General features: G+C 34.0%; 1 protein-coding gene and 1 non-coding gene across 2 annotated transcripts in view; one reads left to right on the plus strand and one right to left on the minus strand.

Moving 5' to 3' along the window:
• Positions 1-26,506, plus strand: part of LOC147072080 (inactive tyrosine-protein kinase Dnt-like) — a 226,918-nt gene that overhangs the window by 109,489 nt on the left and 90,923 nt on the right. The gene's annotated exons all lie outside the window — the stretch shown is intronic.
• Positions 1,760-1,831, minus strand: TRNAE-CUC (transfer RNA glutamic acid (anticodon CUC)). Its single transcript has one exon. It is a non-coding gene; the product is annotated as a tRNA-Glu (tRNA).

The following is a 26,506-nucleotide window of genomic DNA, read 5'->3' on the forward strand; positions in this document are numbered from 1 at the left end:
ATGATTTGTCGAATATGACGTTTATCCAGCACCTTCAGTTGGCGTAACTGATTGCTTTCGATATGTCGAAACGGTTTCTTTTGATAATTATTATCGACTGCTGGTTAGATATAGGGCTGTCTTTTCAGATTAGTAGGCGGATTATTTGTGTTAAAGTCAATATTAAAATTATTGCGGTTTTGATTTTAAGTTGAAATTTTGTTGAAAATCTACAAACATTTGCGGAAGTTAAATGAATGATTTATTGAAGTGTATATTTATATTTAAGGAAATATAATACATAGTATCAATAATGTATCGTCAAAATTAGGTATGTATATAAATCTATAACACCAATGTTATTGGCATTTTTGATTAATAGGACTGAATTTTTCGGGAAAAAATCTTCAATGCTTTAATTTTAATATCTAATTGATACTTATTATGATCATTATACGATAGGGCCTTATGCGTAGTTAAGACAATGTAAAATATTAATGAGCTTAAGCGTTTAGAGTTAGGTACATAAATTGGGAACACATCTATAACTTTATTGTCACCATCATTTTTTCCCATTACAAATAACGAATAAACCCACTTATATACACGACAATATGCACAGGTAAGTATTAACAAAATTTGAATAAATTAATTATATCTTGCTGTGCATATTTTTTGGAAAATTAAGTTATTGTAATGGTATAGATAGAACATATTCCTGTATACTACAAATAGAAAACGACACACATTTTTTTCACATAATAATCATTATCGAGTATAAGTACTATGTAACCGTAACCATGTCTTTTATAAAATTATCATTAATTAGGTACTACCAGTACCAAGTAAATGCTGAATATTTTGAAAAGTTTAAGTTATTAATAACACATATAATATTATAAATATTATTTATAAAAAAACTTTGCAATCAATTTTAATCAATCTGGGATGTTGTATGTATAAAGCTGATTTTCGAAGTGCTAATAAAAAATCGCCAGTATTACAATAATATTTTAAGTAAGTACCTCATATCATTAAATTTATGCATTCATACTCACTATTCTAACGTCATGTTGTGTATGTTCGAAAAATATACTTACTTATAAAATATACATTTTTGCCGCATTGGTTGAATTTATTTTCTGGCAACTAAACTATGTTAACAGACAATCATATTATTGCTTATTGCCAGCCCTATGTGTGAGTGTTGCCATTTAAATGAATAAAAAAACCCGCTCACTTTTCATCTCGGCTTCTATTTTGACAGCCATGATGCTGACACAGCGAAAACCTTGTTAACGATGCCATCGCGATAAAAACAGTTTTGATTATCAATCAAATGGCCCAAGCGCTATTTTGAGTGATAAATTTTATGAAAAAAAAAACTGCCTCCAGAACATGTATTTAACGTACGCAGATAGAAATCATTAAACATTATTCTCGATAGGTACCTATATTATTTTCAGCATAATATTTCATGTCGCCCGTAATTACTTATTTACCAGTTTTCTAATATTAATTGTCAGATGGGACAAGCGTATAAAATGTTATAGAAAATGTTTATTATTCTCTTTCATTATTTATTTAAGCAAACATACCTTATTATTTTATCCAGTAACTAATTTTTCTCCAAGTCTTACTAAAAGTTGTAGTAACACATCACATTTTTTGTATATAAAAACGTAGGATATTTATTTTTCATTTTAGATGTATGTCTTATAATATATTGGCAAAAGTAATTTCAATAAAGATATTAAAAAAAAAAAAAAAGTAAAAGGATTTCCCATACCGGGAATCGAACCCGAGCCTCCTGGGTGAGAGCCAGGTATCCTAGCCACTAGACCATATGGGAGTGTGCCGGGAAGCACGATATAAATGTTTCATAGATTCGAGAAATTTAATATTAGAATATTGTAATTATTAAATTTTAGCAATCATTGGAATACCTACTTATTTTATTTGAATAGCTAACCTTGAAGTTGATGTCAAAATAAATAAAGCATTTCGTGCATTTAATTTAATTTCAATTACTTATTTAAATTTGCGATTTCTAATAAAATACTTATACCTACACGGCGTGTGAATGTTTTATTCGTTTTGATGGTATTGTTATATCAGATAATCGGTTTATAGTTTTATTTTTTTTTAAATCTATACAATCATATTAAGAGGGATTATATTATGCCAACAGAGAACCTAGCGGAAAAATACGAAGCTTGCAATTTGAGATTTTTTTGATAATTTACAATTTCAACTGTATTAATTAATAAATATGTATCTGAAAACATTAAAAAGATTTTTTTCAAGTCAAAGATAAACAAAGATATTTGGGGGTGCTGCGGTTGATTAAAAATAAAAATAAACGTTTATTTGGGTTATATTTTACTATAAACATCAAAATTAAATATAAATAATTAATTATATTAATAATTAAAATTAAGAACTTTGCATGAATTGCTTGCAGAAATAAATTTTAACAATGTTAATAAATCATTATCTATATTTCCTTCCTAGAAACGGAGAAATACTGAAATCGGACTGTCTGATCCGCAGTACCGATTAGGCTTCCATTTGCGAGCACCGCTGCCCGCGCCCTCCTTCGCCCACTCGAGAATATTCTATTGAAATTGGTACTGTGCAAAATCAAGTACCTACCGCGGTGTATGCTAATATTATTAGACATTGGATGTATCGATGCGCGGGCGAGCTGATTACACGCTTAATAATATTGATATTTTCGTATAATATACATAAATACATGTATATTATAATATTACATTTGTCTCAATTTGATTGGGGTTGCTGCAGTACCGCAGTGCATGTGGACGAGCCACCACTGTTTGTAACCCAAAATAGCTGTCAACGCGACGTGTTATTAATTCAAAACAATTAATATTAAATAAATAATATAGAATTAATAATTAGTATTATTTGACTTCCTTCCTCCACTCTGCACGTCAGCTATGTAATATTTATTTTTCTAAATCCTGTGTACAATTATTTTTTTTCACGTATTCCGACAGAATGTTTGTTTTGTTTCACGCTGTGGCGTCGCTCGATAAGTGAAGATTAATATTGTTCAGACAATAAATGATTACTTTTTGATTTATGCAAATCGCGCTTGATTTTTTTGCCATTATTGACGTCATCCATTCTATGCCATACATGTTACCTTTAATTATTTTTTCAACACGACAGACTAGGTTAGGTGGGTTGTTAACGTTACATTCAGCACAGTGCAATATTAATATTATAGTAACATACATACTTTATTCAGAAGGATTTCTACTATTTTCTAAGTGATTGCCAATCTTTTTTGTCTGGCGATTTTATAAAATCTCATGGAATTCCTCGCTGATTGATGATTATAATACAGAAGGTTAAATTACGAAATATACACGTTGGGCAGTATGTAATATGCTGCCTCTAACTATACTTAGTTTAAAATTTTATGTACATAAAATTCATTACCTGCCTAAAGTAAATTGCCGTGTTCACTCATAATCGGATCATATGGCCTGCATAGAGCTGAGGTAATATTAATAGACATTTTTATTTGTTAGCTATTCGCCCAACCTACTGAATTCTTTCCTTGGACCAACGCGTTGTAAAACAACATGATTTTTTGTATAATAAATGAGTACCTACTACGAGGGTGGGTCAATAATTCCTTAGAAAAAAGCATTAAAACAGTTTTTATTTTTGTATTTTTTTTTATTTCTCAACATAATCTCCTTGGAGCTCAATACACTTGGTTAGACGTTTCTCAATTTTTTTTAAACCGTCAGAAAAATAAGTTTTCGGAAGGTCCTCAAAATAAGCATTTGTCCGATCGATGACTGCTTCATTTGAAAAAAAACGTTGTCCACTTAGCCATTTTTTTAAGTTTGGGAAAAGGAAAAAGTCACTGGGGGCTAAATCTGGCGAATACGGTGGGTGGTCGACCAATTCGAACTTCAATTCTTCAATTTTAGCCATTGATCGTAAACATGTGTGAACACGGGCATTGTCCTGATGAAAGAGGATTTTTTTCCTGTTTAAATGAGGCCGTTTTTCTTCAATTTTGTTTTTTAGCTGGTCCAATAAAGATGCATAATAATCCCCTGTTATTGTTTTTCCTTTTTCCAAATAGTCAACAAAAATAATTTCACGTGCATCCCAAAATACAGTAGCCATAACCTTACCAGCTGATTTTACGGTTTTCGCCTTCTTTGGACATGGTTTGCCTTCGCAATCCACTGCTTTGACTGTTCTTTCGTCTCGGGAGTATAGTGGTGTATCCATGTTTCATCTACAGTCACAAAGCGACGAAAAAATTCATCCGGATTGCGTTGCATGAGCGACAACAGGGCTTTAGAGGCCACCACCCTATTGCGTTTATTGTCGACTGTGAGCAAACGCGGCACCCATCTTGCAGAAATATTTTTCATGCCCAATTTGTCATGTAAAATAGAAATGACGCTACCTTTTGAGATCCCTGTAACCTCAATTATCTCACTCAACTTTAATCTTCGGTCACTTAACACCATATCGTGGATTTTATTGATCATTTCTGGTGTAGTCACCTCTACAGGACGTCCTGAGCGTGGTTCATCCTTTGTTGATGTACGACCACGTTTAAATTCATTTAACCAGTTATAAATAGTTGCAAGTGAAGGAGCAGATATGCCGTGAACTAAATCCAACTCATTTTTTATTTCCTTTGCTGTTAACCCTTTTATATTAAAATGTTTAATAACAGCTCTAAACTCAATTTTCTCCATTTTCCATTTTTCCATTTTCCACAAGCGTTAAATGTACGAAAAACACACAACAACCCGACCAATCTGATTGAAACTTCGCAGCATACTGAATCGGTAGTGCCGCTGCATGAAAACAAACCGCTTACAGTACTAGTCGCGCCACTTGTCGGCTTTTCTAAGGACTTATTGACCCACCCTCGTACCTACCTATATATTATTATTTCTGCGTGGCTGATACATATAAGTACATACAATGTTTAATATTCAGCGTTCGAAATGGAAATGTTTACGAACCGGAGCACTCGATAATTTTATGAAAATATTTACATAGATACATATATAAATGCATGGTTCTATAATTTTATGTATATTTCATGAAAATAACTGTGAATTTTTCCACAAGACGGAGCGATAATTTTGGGGATTTTTTTTGAACCGGGACGGCGCTTCGGTCCATTTCGAGTCCTGAATATTATTATACTACGTATTTACAATATCCACACACATTTAATTCATACTGTTGGCGCCGCAGGCTAAATAATACGTATTCTCAATAGAATAAACTCTTAAAAGTACATTTTTTCTTCATTCCATGGTGCTACAAGTATTCACTCTCAAATCACACTTGCAAAAACCCTGTAAAATTCTTTGTAGCGCAAGGCAGTGGTAATTCTGATGAATATTTTGTCGTATTCATTGGGAACTGAGGACTTCGATTTGTAGCCGAGTTTTTCCCGTGGTAAAAGAAATGTAGCATATGACTGATATTCTGAGCATATACTTATCCAATCTTATATGACTGCAGTCACTGTATCTGAAAGCCATGAATCATCATTACATGTCACCATTTATTATTTTGATTCTTTTTATTACATCAATACAGAAATTAAAAAGTACATCTCTTCCGGCCTCGTTTGTCATGGTCCCCGGAAAGTCTCGAATATCCGCATCTGCCATCTGTAATACAAAGTTCAGGTTGTGCCGCTTCTTGCTAAAGATTTGACAATCTAGGAGTAAATGTAGGACGTCCTGGTCGCTTCATTTTCGGCACTTTCCATCAGATGTTCTTAGGATTAATATATTGTAAGTATTATCATATCATATTGTCAGTTATTATCAATTACTATCAGAAAATACAGTATTATCAATATTATCATACTTCTCACTACAGGTCTTCATAATTTATGTACATGCTATGTTTGTAATTCTCCCAGCGTAAACATAGTATATTGTATGTATAATTTTTATAATGGGGGATATTTTTTACCAGCTCATCTTTTGATTTTTTTGTACTAGTAATAATATCACATTATCAATTATTATTCCAGTCACACGTAGGCACTCAGCCAGCGTCCGCATTGTAATTGGGGGGACACGCTGGCATTTTTATATCTCTATCCTTTGTGAGAGTTTTGATTAATGCCTTCTGTATTCACAACAAACGTACATTCAAATGGTCCCTCGATGACAGTTTGTCATATATTTGAATACATTTTTTTAATATTATCCATGAACCCTGAATCATGATGAAGAGACCATACAAAGTACAGTGCAGTATTCAATGTAACACGTAAGACGAAATAAGAAATAATGGTAAAACATTACTCCAAGTTTCTTGAAAGGAAGATACTATTTTATTTTACCTACACATTTACAATGTTTACAATAGTAAGTTAAGTACCTAACTAAACTTGTTCATATGACTCAGACACACGATACTGCAGTTTGCGTGCGTCTACGCAGGTCTTACTTGATTCCAAATGCATCCGATTATCGGATCTTTAATTTGATTTGTTTTACAATATTGGATTGGTTCGTTCACTTAACCACGCTCACGATAGCCTAGTTGGCGGAGCGGCAGTATTTGTATAAATACAAAGTCGTCGCTCACCGGATCGAACCAGTGACTGGTCAATTAAAATGCATGTTGTTTTTCAATGTGTATTTGATCCAGTGAAAGTACAGTCAGGCCGCGTAACGAAAATGTGAGTTTCAGTTGTAGTGCTAGTTTTTCTAATGCAATGGTAAACTGTTGTAGAAAGTGACCATATTTATAAAATTGGTAATCTTCTTCTTCCACGGCGCTACATCCCGGGGTGGGATTTGGCCTCCTCCACAACCGCTCTCCACTCACTCCGGTCTCTCGCCACACTTCTCCAGTTACCGGGTCTTCCTATATGAAGCCAGTCCACTTCTACGGCGTCAGCCCATCTCCTTCTTGGACGGCCTCTGGATCTCTTCCGTTGGGGTAGCCACTTCGTCATGATCCTTGGCGCTCTAACTTCAGGCATTCTCCCGCCCATCGTAGTCTTTAGGACTTACAGTATCTTATGATTGTTTGCTGTTCAATGAGCTCTTCCAACTCGTGGTTCATTTTTATTCTGTAGTTCCCATTATCCAACGTGGGTCCAAAGATTTTTCGGAGTGTTTTGCGCTCGGTATTGTATTATATATATATATAAAATTGGTAATACTTAGTTGCAATATTGTGCCGCGGCTTGATTATAGACGGCCTCGACAAGGACCCGATAGGTAACAACTGTTCCTCATAAAAATGTCTGATAATATGACCTCCACCACGAGGATACTAATACCATTTTTTTGTGCCGGCAACCATCTGGTATATTTTTATTTAATTTAGAAATCATCTATAGTTTAAGAACATCGAACCGAATTTCGGTATGGTAAAAATTTGTATTTATTGTGTGAATATATTATAATATTAATAATCATCATTGGATAAGTGAGATTATTTATCATACAGAGTATTTAAAAAGGGCCCCGAAACAGTTGAAACCAGTCTTGGAGAAATACCAAAATAAAATCCTTGAAAGATGGATCTCTCAAATTGATTAAAATATAGGTATGTTACCTAAATCATAAAGTAACCCATACAACTAACCCCAAAATGATCTATATTCTATAACATAACCACTCAAACAGATAGTATTTACACACACAAAAATAAACCAATAATATTATTATATGTCATCATGTCATCTTCAAAAATAATTGCATTGTTGAGGTACATTGTTATTTTTTACGTTGGTAGTTAGAATTTGTGTTTTTTATTTTAATTTTAACGTGGGGGGCATCAAAAGCAGTCAGTGCCTCGGGCCTCAAAACCCTATACCCGCCACTGCCTATGTCTGAATATGCTTCATTCGTTTCATATCAGACTGCAGTCATGATTGAATATTCCTGATTAAAACCGTAAAAAACAAAATGATTCCTCGTACCATGTAACGAAGATGAAGGCTTGCGCTGTGTAGGGGTTAAAATGATAACTCAACCACCATTTGTAGACGTCTGACAAATATGCTCTCGCCAGTTACCTGCTGTGTTTGCTTTTGTATGCATTAAATTATCTTAAACGAACCGCGCCATGGTCCGCCAGAGGAAAACAATTTATTACCTATGATCGTTTGTATTAAACAAAAATGAAATTACTATTTGATTAATCTCGAAGGCTGTCTGCGTCGCGTACGTGGATACAAATCGGCCAAGTGAATATCTCAAACACCTTGCATTTGCGTGTATCGTTATATAAATAATTTATTAGTCTTGCATGTTGTAATGGAGCTATGAAAAGTGATTTACTGATTACGGCGATTTCTGATTATCGAATTATGGACATACTTTTTACCATTTATCTAAATACAAGGCATAGCTTGCATAAATCAGGCACATTTTGATTAGAATTTATGTTATGTGTAATGACTGTACATAGTTATAAATTATAAATAAAGTCAATAATGATAAATGATTTTTATCTGAATATTTAAAGTTTTAAGATATAATAAAATAAAGATACATAGCTTGAAAACACCTCAGATATACCTATCTACTAGAAAAAATCACATTAAAAAAAATACGAAGCCTGACGGGATTTGAACCCGTATAGGCGTATATCCACCGGTGTTGCGGCAATATGCTTTAATCAATTGAGCTACAGGCCTTCTACTTAATTACAGATAATTTTAACTAGTAGGTCCTACATGAAATGCTTATCAAATTGCGTTATTATTAACCATCCGTTTTTGGGTTTTTAATCAAGGAATATTAATTGCATTAATTAATTACCGACGCCCGGCTCTCGCCAAATATTTAGTTATAATGTATACTTGAACTTGCTAACAATTTTTAATAAACCATTTCTTTTATTCAACGAATAATTCACAAAATTTGAGAATGTAACATTCCATATATATTGAACATACCGTCTCTGTTCTGGCAGAACACACTAACTGGAGAATACTAGTTTTGAGTAATTTGACTTTGAAATTGTTAACATGTTTGACATGGTCTATCATGTGAGTTTATTAAGTAATCGTAAAAAGGATGACTTTAAAATAAAGACCGTTTATTTATTAAGAAGGTTTACAGACGGTAAAGTTTGAAATAAGGAACATTTTGGTATAACTAACTCAATATGTCATTTTTTCGAATTAGTGTCTTCTGCCAGAACAGTGACGATACATAACTTGAAAACTCAGATATTCTCAAGTAAAGTATCTGAGGTGTTTTCAAGTTATGTACGTATTTTCGATAGGTATGTGGAATGTTATATTCTCTAAGCTTGTGAATTATTCGTTGAATAAAAGAAAGTGGTTTAGTAAAATAAACTTTAAACTTCTATCAAGTAGTATATATAGGTAATATGATTTAATTTTTTCAATGATACAAGATGACTTACCAATGAGAACACAAACGTTCCTTTGACTCTAGTGAACGTGAATACAAGTATCTACCGATTGATTTTAAAATTCGTTTTTCCGCCGTGGGGTGGCTTAGGTGGAAGGAGAAATCCGACAAAAAGCAATTTTGAATAATGCGTACATTTTTGGAATTTGTTCGAGTTAAACTGTCAACGACGGGGCAACCGGATACGGCGTACACAGGATATTGAAAGTAACCGAATTTATTGTGATTGTAGGAAACAAAATCCGCGCCTCAGCCGGAAAAACAAATAAACTTATCATCTCTCCCGCCTTTCTTATCCTTTTCGTGTTTGTAATAAATGTCACTAGTCACTACAAAATAAGCAGTGACGTTTTTTGAATCAAGAAAAAATATTAATCCAATTTGGGTAGGTAATTTTGTACCTAGGTACTTATGTTATTTAAAAAAATTGAACATGAAATTCTATTTTTATGGATTAGATTTTTATTGTTTTTTATTAGATTTACCGTTTATTGTATGTTAGTGATTTAGATTTTAGATACAATAAATTATGTAGATATTTGAAAATAGGTTTATTAAAAATACGTAAAATTGAAAAGGCATCAGAAACAAACTTACTAGAAAAATTCTACAAAAAAATCTTTGATCCATTCGCGATTGTGTTTCGAAAACGAGGCTTTCACCTACCTGCCCAGCGAGACCCAATTGTTAATTTCTTTGATTTGTTCCAATTTCCAAAATATATTAATATTCTCATTCACTGCGGACCTTTTAATTAATATTTAATTACCACATTTAAATAACATGCTAATTATATCTAATGGTCACCTGATGGGCAACGCACCAGTTTGATTGATTTTAGTTGATTACCACTTTATTGGAATCGTTCTTAGCGAGCCAGGTTTTACAATACGCCATCTTCAGGCACTATAAATACCACTCACTGTTATCATACTAGCCGATGAAAATGGTGTTGCCTTCGCCAACTTCTGGAGCGACACATTGTAGTTGTAGCTATTGAGGACCCGACACGACGAAGAAGATAGTAAATTAACGTTTTAAAATATCTTGAAAATACAATATTTGTAGGTACGTAAAAACACCCATTACAACACCCATTAGGATTAGAAGATAATTAGAAGTTACAATATAAATTAAATTTCCATTAATCTCAGTCTCAGTGGATAATATTACTGTTCAAATATGTTATCAATTTTATTATTAATGTAAATGTTCGAATATTTTTCGTAATAGGATTTTTTTGCTCAACAATCGCTTTCTCGCCATGCAAAACAATATCATTTAGTATCTACGCAAATAATGATTATAAAAATATGTAAGTCAGTATGTTGTGAGGTTTATTTGACTTTTTCTGAGTTCCTGAGTTATAGGTAGAATTTTATTGTCGCACGACATTTTTACCCCCTTGTATGCCACTGGGAGAATTTTTATACTGCCTTGACTCCCCATGATTATTGGTTTTTCTTGACTGACATTTCCTGTCTGCATGCCATGATGCCATATTGTTCGCGTCGTCTCCCGGTCTCTCCTCGACGACTCAGCCCCAAAAATAACACCGCGATTCTTACAATAATATAATAATAATATTATTTTATTCTTTAAAAATAATATTCAGATTTTAAGGAGGCACTTCTATGTAAATACAGCTTTTTACGTTGACGTGTTATCTTTTTGAATCACCTGTGGGTTTTTCACAAGTCACATTATCATAACATAATAATAGATAGTCCCCAAAAATATGTATATAACTACACGTAAGTACCTTTATAGTAGATGTAAGTGCCAGTAGCGTGCGGTGACTTTTACTTGTAGGGATTCGGTTTGAAAATACATAGTATTGTCTACTACAATGTTTCTTAACCTTTTTACATCCGCGGACCACAAAAAAATCAAAAAATGTTTTGCGGACCATCAACATTGGAATACAATAATATATATTTATATTTACTTACACTATTTTTGAAACAATTGTCTGAATATAATACAACCCCACTTCAAATGTTGGGTTTCTAGGTAACTATTTTGCGGCCCACCCAAAAATCTTCGCGAACCACCGGTTAAGAAACTATGGTCTACTAGACTATTTGTTATAATATATCTATATGATACTTGTAGAAGTGGTGGAATTTATTTTGAGTGGTAAATTTGCGATATTATAAATATAATAGCATAATATAGAATGTCAATAATAATTAATAACAATGGATCAAGAACGTCACGAGCAATAATATATAAATATAAAACCATTCAAAGCAGTAGGTACAGTTTAGCAAAATTTACCAAATTGCGCATTAAAAGCATAATATTATGGAAAGTAATTTATCGAATATTTCTGGGGATGCTCCTTATTTACAGCATCTATGGATCACACGCCACTGTTAAGTGTCTACGTGGTAACAGACTTATTAGAGTTACCTATCGTTTATAATATTATACTCACTGAATAAGCATTGGCACTGCTGAAACTAATTCATATGGAATAAATAGCACAACAGTGTCATCAATTAGTATACCTACCTATATTATGTATGTCAATATTTTTCTTCTTCTTTAAATTGTATGTTTATAATAAACTATCTAAAGCGTCGATGACATTGAGCTACTTTACAAGCTACAAGCTAGCGAATTTACAATCTGCATGTAAACTCACCCAGTGTCATCATCGAACTAGCTAACAAGCAGATTGTAAACAATCTACCGAGAAAAGTTGAAAGCCGGGCTACTTTACTCACTACTCGCTGGCGCGTGTGCCGATCTGCGTCTGCGCAGTAGAGCGACAGTGGCGAACCTGCCGGTACAAAAACGAACTACTCAATACATCCTGTCAAATAGTACCAAAAATGACGGTTTCAACTCGCTAGCTTGTTGGGTTCTGAGCGAGTGGAAAGTTTTGTGTGTCATCATCACAATCGCACTAGCTGACTCGCCCGATTTTAAACTCGCCGACTAGCAGCTTGTAAAGTAGCTCAATGTCATCGACGCTTAACAGTGTAGGCATAATATTAAAGATGTAGGATCGTTCAATAATACAAAAAAATGGCGATATTCTACGATAATTATTAATCATCATTAATGAATGCTACGGGTATAATATCTGTATTAATAATAAATATATTATTATATAGCAAATACAATCCAATTAAATGAATTCCGGGGTTGTATTTACCCGGAACGTGTTGTATTAAAAAACACTAAATTATCATTTAGCAGTGTCATTTTTCTGCTTTATTGTACCAAATCTGACAGCAATCATTATGCACAAAGCCAGCAAGGCATAAAAGACCATTGTTGGTAATTCGATCTGGTGGTCTCGCGCCCACTTGGAGATAAAAAAAATGGCGCCTCGGCTACCGATTTACTCAGGATGCACACTGAAAAGTAAACAAACGACATCATTGGATCACTCCTTGTTACTTGGCCCACGCGTTGAGAGAACGAACCCACTTCTCCAGTTCAATTTCCGCAATATTATTGTTTTCGACCACACACGCTCACCTCTTCACAGTTTCCTTCCACTAAGTGGAATTGAGACTTTAACCGTGCTTCTAGAAGTGGAAGCTCGTTATGAATAGTGGAGCATTATGCTACGTAATATACATATAAACGAAAGTCAGTAAGTAAAGATACATGTAATTCCCCTTCAGTCGTGGCTACTTGAAACCATAAATTATTCAATCCAATATTCCAGCAGTTATTGAAAGTATTTTTATGAAGATTAAATATCTCAAATTTAGTTAAATAAACTAAATAAAATTAAAATCATATTCATGTAAACCCGTCGAAAATACTTGAGAGGTTTTCTTGGTGCAGTGATCATAGTCGACTTGGCAATTTTATTTAATTCAGAATTCATCAAAAATGCACAAACATGAAATTTCTAGTAAATATGAAATATGCAAATCAGTGTTAATAAATTACTACCTACTATAAAATCACATTGTTATATCGGCACGAGACACCAAGACTAAATTAACTATGTAGGTAATTACCGAAAACTTTTTGGGGGCACCTATAATATTTTAAAAAAAAATCCGATTCTTTTACTCAACAATAAACACATTTACTGTTGACCAGTTAATTATTAGTTAATTACCAAATTTAATTATCATGCTAATAGTATCTAATGGCCACGCGCCTAGCGCGTTTTTAGCGCTGAAAGACTATTCATTCTTTGACGTACATATTATTATTAGTAAAAAATATCTTAGCGGACCCCATAGGAGGTCGCGTGTTTGGCACCATTGCCTACCTTTGTCGTTGATTCAAGATCAATGATGTATTAATAATTATGTTTTCTTCAGAATATTTCAATTAATATCGTTCGTACGTTATCTATAGCAGTTTGGGTGTTCCCATAATAATGGAATCAAATACTCAGAGAAGTCGTTTTTGGTTACAAACATACCCAGTGTTTATAATAATAACATTATATTGTGTAGTACCTACCTTCATAGTTGGCTTGCTCCATGCTGTTTGGATTTTTAAGATTATTCAAAAAATATCTTAGAATAATAAAATGACTGGTATTTGACAAACACGCGGTGGGGGTCCTCGGAAGAAACATTTACTAAAATGCAAGGTAAAGTCGTTTCATAAATAAATAATTCCTTACAACGTTTCCCCATAGATTTGCAGCGGACGTTTCCAAGCATTGCAAGCACAGGGGGTTCAAAAGCTAACCGTTACCTGGATTTTATCTCGAACCTTTTCTGTTACCCTCGCCCCCCACTGGGTCGTCGTCCGTCACAATGCGGACAAGTAACAAGGCACATACGCTCATAATAACTCACACAGGTTACATTTTGACTAAACATTCAACAATCAACGTTCATTCCAAACTGCCACTCTATATGGAGAAGTAGACTTTATGTTCCTCTTTATTTTCATTTCAAAAGGGTAGATAGGACTACTAACTTTTGAACAAGTCTTTTACTTTTGTGTTTTTTTAGTAAATGTGTTGTAGGTAATGTTATAGGTACTAAACTGATACATATTTTAAAAAGTGCCTAAATTACTTAGTTGTATGTACCTATCCTATATTATACATAGTTAGTTAGTTGTCAACATAAAGACATCTAAGGACAAAATATTCTAATCTATAATTAACCACTTGTAGGTACCTAGGTACTTAAAATGTAGTTATCTGAGATGAAGTTAAATAATCAGAAACAGTATTCCTTTACAGAAATGCTACGGAATAGTTTGTCAGGGAATTTCAGCCAATATGGACAGCAGTAGTACTACCCCTATCCGTTATTCTATTTTTTCATAACGGGCAACATGGTATAGACGTAATCTTCGAAAAATTACCCCATTTTCATTCGATCCATACTTTGGAATTGCTGTAAGTATACCTATATAAAACTGCGAGATATTCCCAATCAGAGATTTTAATAATTCGAATTTCGCATGCCTTCGGTACTTTTAAAGCTAATGGTATTTTTGTCACGATTTATTTCCTTCCCATACGTGCGCATCCACTCTTCTCATCTCCTAGTTCTTCGCTGCAACAACTTGATGAGTTCGCTAAACCATCGAGTTTTAGGTCGACCATGTGGTCGTTTAGAACCTTTGGTTACCAATGTAAGACGTTGAATGCTTCTTTCCAGTGGTTATCCACCCGCTGAGCCTTGATATGTCATCAAGCTGATGACTCATCAGCTTGGCGACCTCTTGACATATTTGCGCTCGTGTATCTGCCTCCTTATCTATTCGTTCTTTTTGAAATCTTTCTGCGCTATGCTTAACATGCAGCTTGCTTTCCACGTCACGATGCATTTCTCTTATTTTTGGAATGCTCTTACATTGTGGCTCCATATTCTTCAGGACTGGTGGCACCCGCATGAGTTCAACATTACGCTTTAGGCACCCTATAAGCATATATGGTGACTTTTGAAGACATCATTCAGACGCCGTAATGCACTTCAAGTCAGTTTGGTTCTTAGAACAATATCCTAATGACCTAATAGATACTTACGTCTGCAAGTACTTATATATGTTACGCCGAATGTGCGAAATTGACTATTACATGAAATGGGCAAAATTTTGCCTAAATCATGAAAAATGCAAGCCCGTTGTCTTATTGGTGCCCGCTTGATTGGTGTGCCATTGATGCGGATTCTTGTAAGTCAACTAATCAATTTTAATAAACCAATTCAACGAATAATCCATAAGATTTGAGAATGTAACATTCCATATATTGAACATACATAACCTGAAAACACCTCACATATACCTATACCCTTTCAAATGAGTTTTTTTCAGTGGGTATACCTATATGTGAGGTGTTTTCAATTTATGTAGGTATATTAATCAATTTTTGTGTAACAACAGTAAAATATTTCTTCATATTAATCGCAAGAGCTAAATAATCGAAGACCAATGTTATCTAAGTAGTTTTAAACTTTTAGAGAGTAGGTTTACATACATACCTATATTATTTTAAAAGTTGGGATAAGGTTTGTTTCCAAATATTCAACGGTTTAACCGTATCCGATTGATTGCTGTGAGATATCGAGTGATTTCAATTTGTACACTTTGTATAAATTCCACTAAATAGATTACCAAGCCGCAAGCGCAACCTTTGAAACCGTATCTGAAGAATTTTCCTCTCAAAATTTATCTTAATTATGTACGTATTCCTTCCTCTGGGGAGTGTTTTTTTTCAATCGTTTTCTAAATAAATATTTGTCTTATCTTATTCTATTTGTGTTTGCCACTGCCTTATCCGAGTAGACAAAAGCGCTTTATCAAAGCTAGAGGTAACGTAATCACATTTTATGAGCTTTTTTAACATTCCGACAATTTGTCGTTAAGATAAAGTCGGCTACTGTTTTATCTCTACGACTCGTTCGTATTTGATAATGTAGGACTTTTATCTGTATGTTAATGTAGGTCTAATTGTTTTGATGGCCTGTACAATTTCAATTCTAAAAAATATATGTGTCACGTGAAAAATTGTTGCTGGTTCGACAATTCAAATTTCGTTTTATAAATCGCAAATACATCATTATGATTGGAACTACAATCAAATGTGGGTCTTGTCTTCAGGGGGATTGTCTCCACCCCCCTCCCCTACCCCTTCTGTATGGCGCAATTTTTCTCCACCACCTCATAGTTTTGGATATCTTCAATCCTTGAGACATGGCCTCTGCAACGGAACTGCCCCTCTTTCGTATGTGAAACAACAAGAGAATCCCAATTATTAAATATTATATAAACATATCCAAAATGTGTAACGAGTTCTTTACGGTAGTTGTGTGTGATTTCACAACGTGTTACCTTCAACGTATGTTTTTATTGACCAGATTTATTATACTTTTATATGTGGCGATTATTCTCCATTCGTATGTAGGTACATCGGCAAATAACTGAACCCTTTATTAATATTTTTATTGAACGACTGCAAGGCCCACTGCAGTCAGACCGTGACATTAAACTCTAAATTTAGATCGTAGTGCTAGTAATTAATTGCTCATACTTCGAATGCAATATTAAACTGTTTGTAGAAATAAAATGATAATTGTTTCGTATCGAAATATTTAGTAATACGTTATTTTATTTGAATGAATTATACAATCGAAAATCTTCTTTTAGTAAGGAAATGTTACCTGATTGCGTTCGAAAATAATCAATTGCTGGCACTACCATTGTAAGTAACTCGCAATTCAGTGCCCCGGCCTGTCTATTAGTCGGCCTTAGAAAGACTGTTATAAATATTTTTCTTAGTATTCTTTTAACGATACCATTGACATTCAATGAAAATAGTATGTGTTTGATGAATTATCAAATGTGGTTTTGACAGGATTATCTATAATTTACCTTACCTTGGATATTCGATTAATAGGAGATGACGACCAAATGTGATCGGTCACTTACTGGTTTTCTTCTTATTTTAGTGTTTCGCTGTTTCACATGTATAAAACAATTTGATCTCGTTTTTTTCACATATCTGCATTATCACCTTTAAATTTAAACAGCTCGCTGCCTACATTCTACAGTTCGTCGTGCCGCGTGATAAGATCTCCGCCTATGAAGAAAAAACCATAATAAAACGGCGGTGTACTTAAGAAATCAAACGAGACTCTTTGAATTATTTCCTCTTCTGAAACATAATGAGCCCCCGTTCTTTGGGCTCTCAGCCGCGCTGCGCCACTAAAGGGGGCACCCACTCAAAGAAAGTGCAATCTGTTCACGTAAGGGGGGCACGCGGCACAAGAATGAGCCCCCTCTGATAACCTCACAATTATTATTATTGTTGTGATAAAAACCTTTGTCGGGCGGAAATGTAAAGACGGGTGCAAGCTCTGCACCGCGATTTCCTAACTCTCGTCTCGTGTGGCACCAGACGAGATGACGTAATTGTGACGTCACGCTCGAGGCATGCCGACCGCGCACAGAATAACCATAGAAAATTTTATTATGATACACCTATATGTGTATGGTGACAATGAATAGCGCCGCTGTCTGACCACTCGCTATTTTCTCGAATGCTATTATCACTCCGGTAGTACGTCATAATGATGTCATATGACGTCATCTCGACCGGGAAGCTTGCACTCGCAAGTTCTAACATAGGGCCCCTGAGGTCGCATCGCGGTGGTATGCTCTTGATGTAAAGATAAAAAGCTCACTTTATTATTGTGATGTTTCAACAAAAATGTTTGTTAATTTCTTATTACTACCGCTGGTGGTGTCTAGGCTGTTATTTTACAGCCTTAATTATTTATTTACCTGAGAGTTGAAATGTCTCGTATTTAACATTTAACTTACTAATTTATATTATGTTTTTATGCATTAAGTAGGAATACAAAATTTCACGGTAATTTCAATCCTATTTTGGGTAGTTTTTTTTAGAAGTTTATATATAGGCAGAGTTCATTTTTCAACTACATACAAATTCATTTTATGTGTACCTATGTGACAATATTTAAACGTACATCTACAACCGCGTCAGGAGAGTAGACAACAACGCTGTAAACATTGTGAACGTGTGTAAGTTTTACAGCGATATATTATTATGCAGTGTTAATTTTTCAACCACATTCATCTGTATTTATCTATTTACGACCTATACCTATACTTAAGCCTATAAGCAGACCTAGATGTTCTTTACGAGCTGCATGTATCCGATGTTTTGGGTGTTGCTGTAATGCTGGGTCCACACTGGCAACATGTCGCCGGCAACCTCGTTAAATTTTACGATAATTATCATACTTATCGTAAAATTTAACGAGGTTGCCGGTGACATGTTGCCAGTGTGGACCCAGCATAAGAATGTGCAATTCTTGAGTGTGAATAAATACGGGATAAACTAAAATACGTGTTAAGAATGTATTGTTTTCAATGTTTACGTCTGTTTCATAATGTGAATTAAAGTTTGACATGTCAATGAAACGAGCATTCAATATTTTGCTTTGTGTTTTTTGGGTTTTATTCCCTGGCCGTTATTACGTGATACACCAAACCTGCTCTAATGCCTTTATCTATGCGACTGGGTTTCGCATTTCTATCTTATTAATCTGTTGTGTGGTTGTATTTTTTGTATTAATAAATTGTTTCTTTTTTTTTCAGGTAAGTTCTCAATTGGCGTACTGTTGTTATTCTACAATATTCATTCACCATTATACCACATTGTCGTGGACGTCACTGTGAGATGCGAAATACTACAAAAACGTTGGTAATAAATAATCACCATATTTAATAACCAGAGTATTAGTAGATCCTAGAATATCTTAATTTGTAATGGTCCTAAAATGTCTAAAATAGTTATTGTCATAACGCAGTGGAAACCAATATAATATAAGTGAATTTAAAAAAAATGCAAAACTAGAAAAGGGTTAATATTAGAATCCCTTCCGCAGTTTTCCATCGTAGCCGTATTGTGAATATGTAGGCGCTGGGCTACTGGTTACAGGCGTTATAAGGCCCTTTCAATACGATGTTTGAAAAGAAAAAAATCCGCCCACTCATATTCAAACATTTTTGCATAATTTATTGGAAACAAGCAAGAGTAAAGGCCTCGATAACATCGTTTTGAATTCCTATCCATAAGTTCGAGTCTTTTAGGTATGTCTGACTTGATCCATTGTCGATCTGTGTATATTTTTTCAGATGTTTTATCTTGGAGAAACTCCTCCTAGTTAGTTACATTGATTATCATTACACTCAAGTAAATCGGTGGTGCTATTTCAACATTGTTGAATGAATAAGTTAAATCGATATCGTATAGATATCATAATAACCTTAACTTTTAGTATTTCATGTGTGTGCCTGAATTCATTGAAATTCTTTATTCATTGACAGATGATTTATATTTATAATATGATATGCTATTTATGTTTATTATTTTAATTGTGGGAATATAATGTGAAAATATAACGTTGGCTCAACAGCTGGCCGAGGTCGGTAGGTAGCCTCTGAAGCACATGGTCTAATCCTGCCCTGTTTACCATGTATGTATTTCTGTGTGTATATGAATATGTCAGGTATACGAGAGTAGGATCAACTCAGTCAGTCATAAAGCTGTTTGCATGCGTATATATAAGATATTCCAGACCTTTTCATTTTGTATTCAAATCTTGATGGGATGAAATAAATGGCCGCATATACGAGTGAGATAAATCTATGGGTGTGCGTGGGCGCGCGAGTAACGGTGTGTTATTTTTCATTTTCTTGTTACTTGTTAGTCACTAACTACCACTGTCAGTTTAAATCTCGCGTGCTTTTAACTCGGCCATTATTATGATCGTTTCTTTTAACGGATACATTTCTTGATTCCTCGAAGAACGAGATATCAAAATCTTCAGGTTCCTATTAACCGTCAACTGTTTACTTTTCCCGTTTTCAGATTAAAAAAAACAGTTTCAGAACTTATATACGTAAACCATGTAACGACAGATCAGATAATGTTATTAGCATGGGTGTTCCAATAAAAGTGTCGTACATAAATTAATTATTCGGCATGTATTTATTGTCTTGTGTTTACTCACTAATGTTCGTAACACGCGACGAATAAAAGGTGCCATGTAAACGAGCCTGCTCATAGACATCTCATACAAACTATTTTTTTTCGTAATCGTATTAATTTAACACAGATGCATATTAACTTTACTCACTTTTCAATTATGGCGCATATTGCGAATTAGCGCTCATGTTTATAATAATGTTTTCCTGTTTTACTAATGTGGCTGAATATTACCACAGAGGGACACACTAACACACCGGTGTTTTGCTAGCAGCAGCCCTATGTTCTAACTAGTGGTATGAAGTCACCCGACGACATGACGTAATTGTGACGTCAGCCAATACACGCTCGAGTATGGGGACAATGGATAACGCCACTATTTTAGTAGCGTTATTTTCTCGAATGCTATTATCACTCCGGTAGTACGTCACAATGATGTCATATGACGTCATGTCGACCGGGCGACTACAACTCGCAAGTTCTAACATAAGGCCCCAGGGATGTTGTTTAAAAAAACGTTTTCCTAGTAATAGGTACATACTATTTGTTATCTTGGGGCTGAATCTTGGCGGGCGACCAATAAACTACTATGGTGTGTGGTGTTACCGAGTGTTATACTCCAATCATACTCCAATACTTAATTAAAGGTATCAAATAATTAGTTATAAAGTAATACAATTATTTACGTACTATTCATAATATAAGTAAGGTTAGGTGCATTTTACGGTAGGTATGTAGATACAACTCCATAATAAATACCGACAAAATGTATTTATATAATATAGTACATTTATCTAATATTTCTGGGGGCGGCTCTCATGGTGCCGTGCGTAAGGCGTTGACCTTCCATCCAGGATCTCTGGGTTCGATTCCCGGCGAGGACACAATATTTTTGTGATTTTCGCAAAGCCTGGGTGTTTGTCATTGTTCAAAAATACTAAAAACCACCTTGTACGAAAAAGCAAGGACATGGTTAGTAACACTTTAAAAAATCTGGGGATGCGCTGCATCATACGCCCTACGGCATCTATGGAACGTGCACCACTGGTACATTGTTGTTAAAAATTCACCCCACCTAGGTACCTACATTGCAATAATGACGATTATTGGAAATTCGAGTGATTATATCCTGGTATTAGTTACTGGTTTTATGTAGGTACAGCATTATCATCAAATTCGTTACATTTGAAAAATAGGTAGGTAGGTAGGTATTTTACAAATAATTAAGTAATGTAATGGTTATGTACGTTGACTGACTGAAATACGTTTCTGTCAAAGAACAAGATGCCATCGTTATGTATCGTATCATTCGTATCTAATAAGTGACCGTTTTATGACGAACTCATTGGGTGGATACAACATGCATTTAAGTTTAAGATTATTTTATTTATACCGGATTTATTGAATATATCATCACTGTTCTGGCAGAAGACACTAATTCGAAAAAATGACATATTGAGTTAGTTATACCAAAATGTTCCTTATTTCAAACTATACCGTCTGGAAACCTTCTTAATAAATCAACAGTCTTTATTTTAAAGTCATCCTTTTTACGATTACTTAATAAACTCACATGATAGACCATTTCAAACATTTTAACACCTTCAAAGTCGTCAAATTACTCAAAACTAGTATTCTCCAGTTGGTGTGTTCTGCCAGAACAGAGACGATATTATCTTTCAAACGAAAAGATTACATTAATTTGAGAGTATTCGTTTTAAAATAGTTGATATAATAAATTGTCGTTTAACAATACAATGTTTAGCATGTAACAGAATAATAATAATTAAACCTAACATCCGCGAGATAGACGGAACACGGTAATTTTAACACCAAGCTAAGCTTCTTATTACGACACAAACGCGCTAAGCAATTCAAGAGTTCAACTATTTGAAATACTTGTCGCCCTGAATTAGGCCCAGGTCAAACACTTCTACAATTCAAAGTGATTGTCAATCGAATTCTTGAGCCGTGTAGTCAGTAGGCAGCGCAGGAGTGTTTGTTCTGAATAATTTGAGGGCATTGTCTTATTTGTTCTGTCATGACTCGACGCGCTTTTCGTCAGCCTTATTTCCATTCGTAAATAATAAAATTTCTCGCAGCATCCTCCGTTCTGTTTTTATTTTCCCTCAACCACAGCCTGTTGCGAAGTTCGGCCCCCCTGACATTTTATTAATTTTCATCTTGCTTTTCCTGTGGTTAAACTCAATTAAAATTGACGCCGGGGATGTTTTTCTTCCCTAGCGAAAATTTGAAAATTTAGTTTTATTCAGGATATCGCCGTTCTATTTTTTTATGTTAGTTACTTACTTAGTTAGTTAGTTACTTTAAAAATTCACAGTTACACCGCAGGCTGAAATTTGACTGTATATTAATTATTAACACACAAAAATTGACTTTAATTCTGCGAAAAAATAAGGATTTAAAAAATTTCTAATCTATAGTAGGTTCATAAGATAATATGAACTTTTCTGAAACTTTTCTACTTTCATGTAACATGGAACACTTTTGGAACATGGATTATGGATTCAATTTCCGACAAAAATTTTCTTAAAAAATGTCATTCACATGAATTAAAATACTTTTTGTAATTACATAATATAGCAATATAGGTATATATCTGTCATGCAAAAAAATATTTAAATGTTAAACAATAAATTATTAATACTATCGACTGAGAGTACCTATTTAAAATTATAATCGGTGAAAGTTTTTTACTATTCTATACGTACCTATAGCTGTTTTTATCGACAATGGTTTCGCCTTTTGACATCTTATATATTACCGAACTATGGCTAATATTCACATCTATTAATGTCACTTACTATTTATCTCCCTACTTAGTTTATACTCAGACCTAATACTTATATAAGTAAAGAATTGCCAATCTCTTTTATGGTATTAACTGTCAATTCTTCGTGGAATTATACTGTATTAATTATAATTAGTTAAAATAAATCACAATGATATGTAGTACAAGTTGCACGTCTTATTTTAATATTAGTCAGGACCGGTTTCGTCTGCTTCAAAGGTACACCAGTTGACAATGTCCCTTTGAACCGGAAGAAATTGCCCATGTATTGGAGAGTCAACTGTTGGGGATTTGAAACATTATATTGCTTTAACTAACACCCAAATTTTCCATACCTTGCTACCTGTGTTTTAGGAATTCCATTCTCGTAGATAAACTAACCAGTCGTCTCTGTTCTGGCAGAACACACTAACTGGAAAATACTAGTTTTGAGTGATTTGACTTTGAAGTTGTTAAAATGTTTGAAATAATGGTCTATCATGTGAGTTTATTAAGTAATCGTAAAAAGGATGACTTTAAAATAAAGACTGTTTATTTATTAAGAAGGTTTCCAGACGGTAAAGTTTGAAATAAGGAACATTTTGGTACTAACTCAATATCGTCTCTGTTCTGGCAGAACACACTAACTGGAGAATACTAGTTTTGAGTAATTTGACTTTGAAATTGTTAACATGTTTGACATGGTCTATCATGTGAGTTTATTAAGTAATCGTAAAAAGGATAAAGACCGTTTATTTATTAAGAATGTTTCCAGACGGTAAAGTTTGAAATAAGGAATATTTTGGTATAACTAACTCAATATGTCATTTTTTCGAATTAGTGTCTTCTGCCAGAACAGTGACAATATGTAATTTTTTCGAATTAGTGTCTTCTGCCAGAACAGTGACGGTTTGTTTTATTAATACTGTTGCGTGTACCTATGTATTTTGTATTTATTTATACTTGACACTACACTATCACTTCTTATTTCTCAGACTTTCGTATTACTTAGTATAACATAATAATAATATTATTATTCCAACGATGTTTGCTCCCGAGGCGTTCATCGGTCAACAGTCAAGATGACATGTCTCTTCTGAACCAATAATCAAACATCCCACTGTTTGCTTATCAATTCTGTTTACTCAAGAATAGAATGTTTTATTTTTATCTTTTACTTGCACTAGGTACCTACCATATTCCTAAGTATTATTTTTATTAAAGCTATAATGGGTACACTGCATGTACTGGGGACCTATATGATTTACTATTATAGTAGTTCCTTTAGTTAGCTTAGATTAGTGGTCTGAGACTGGTGCGGGAGATTTTCCAGTCAATCTGCTCTTATTAAAATTAAGTACCATGTTCGATCTTAATCTGAATCATATATTTATCTGAATATAATAATTGTATTGTATTACAGATTTTTGGATTTTACAAGTATTGCATGTCAGCTATGAGGTCGATCGATGCTCGGACTCCAAACAACGTGTGAATTTCAACTGACCCGGGATTCGTACCCGAGACCCACGACTTCATAAGCCAACATCACGCCGATTTAAATTATACCAATGCGTATATTTCCTACTTATAGTAAATACTCACCTACATTCTCGTGACTTTTCAACCAGTATTACCTACCAGGAATGTTTTTATAAAAAATCACATTAATGATTAAATCCTAAAATTATCCGAATCGAAACGTCGATAGCAGGCTTATATTATGTTAGAAACATGTCAATGTCGCAAACGTATAACATAATAATTTTTCTATAACGCCAAGTTTAAATAGAATAAAACGTTATGGAATCGTCATCAGGTCTTGTAATACAGCATTTATATACATATATATATATCTCTTTAGTTTACTACTTCATAGTAAAAGTTTGTAATTATATTTGGAATATATATTTACATAGCTAATAGACGTGTAGGGCAATAAAATTCCAGAACAAAAAATAACTCATTTGGTCCTACTGGGACTTCTCCGAGTATCGAGTCTGTCCAATCCCCCCATAACTACCCCTCAAACAAAAATAACTTTGTAATGTTGTCATGTATCTACTCGTAAATAAGTACTATTGGCATGGCCCCCACAAAGGGGGGGCTGACAGGGTTCTAGCCTGGGGGCCCGGGCTCAGGAGGGGCCCGGCTAGGCGAGTCGACCAGATAAGTGAGATAAACACACATCACAAATTTGCTTTAATACTAAAAAAAAAATCCTCCAATAATATTATTATTTAAAGTTATTTGACAATACTTGACATCTCCATAATTCAAATGGATGTATTAAAATATACAATAAAACACTAAACATACACATTAATTTTACCGCGTACACCATTTGGAAAACGCTACTGTAAAGCGTCACACTGCCTTTATCCTTAGCGATAGGTAGGTGGGCCGCCAAAGATCCTAGCCTGGGGCCCCTTCACGATGTGGGGCCCATGACTATTAATTGGTACATATAGATTCATCAAGTCTCAAATATTACTAGTGGCGATGAAAGCTCCTAGATTTTTATTGTACGAAAAACTTTTAATAATGAAATTTTGTAATGTCATAAAACAAATTGATATTCTTGTGTAATACGACGATATAGGAATGTGGTCCCTTATCTGATAGAGCTCACTGATAATTTTATTATAATCATTACCACGAGATTTTACTGTCACTGTTTTAATAATAAAATTAATAAGTTAGTAATGTGTAATAAATTCAATCACGCCTTTTACGTGACTTTTATGAGTATGCCGTAAAAAGCTATTAATTTCAAACTAAGTTTCCTAAATCACTGCATTTTTAACTTTCTAATTTTGACTGTAAAAACGACGTATATTATAATGTACTCTAATGTTTCAGATAATTTGTAGCTATAGTGTAGGTAGTCTCTATTTTCTTCTGTCATTACTACCCAGTGTAGGTATTGTCCTTTTCCGAAATTCCAGTCCTAAGAAGCTTCCATCTTATTTTATATTTCCAGTGTCTTTTGAGGTCGCGCTTATCCATCAACCCACAGTGGCGGGCATAGGGACGTAGAGTCCTGACTGATTTTGAGCCCTATACAATAAACAATATATATATATAAGGTCTTATTGCATTGGAAATTTGCTATTTTTAACAATTAAATTAGTAAATAACATTCTTAAATAAACTTTTAAAATAGTCTCGGTCTTATGCTGCAGTTATTTTATTAAGTTTTGGGCAATATCTTACCGTCAATTTGTGTTTTAATTTTAAGATTTTGTTATACATACTTAAACAATTATTTGACTGGTTTTGGCCGTTTCGAGGCCCCTTTTGAACTGTTATAACAAGTCGAGT

The sequence above is a fragment of the Rhyacophila brunnea genome, unplaced genomic scaffold (assembly GCF_057557595.1).
Source record: "Rhyacophila brunnea isolate RB1 unplaced genomic scaffold, BYU_Rbru_1.0 scaffold_2, whole genome shotgun sequence".
Taxonomy (NCBI): domain Eukaryota; kingdom Metazoa; phylum Arthropoda; class Insecta; order Trichoptera; family Rhyacophilidae; genus Rhyacophila; species Rhyacophila brunnea.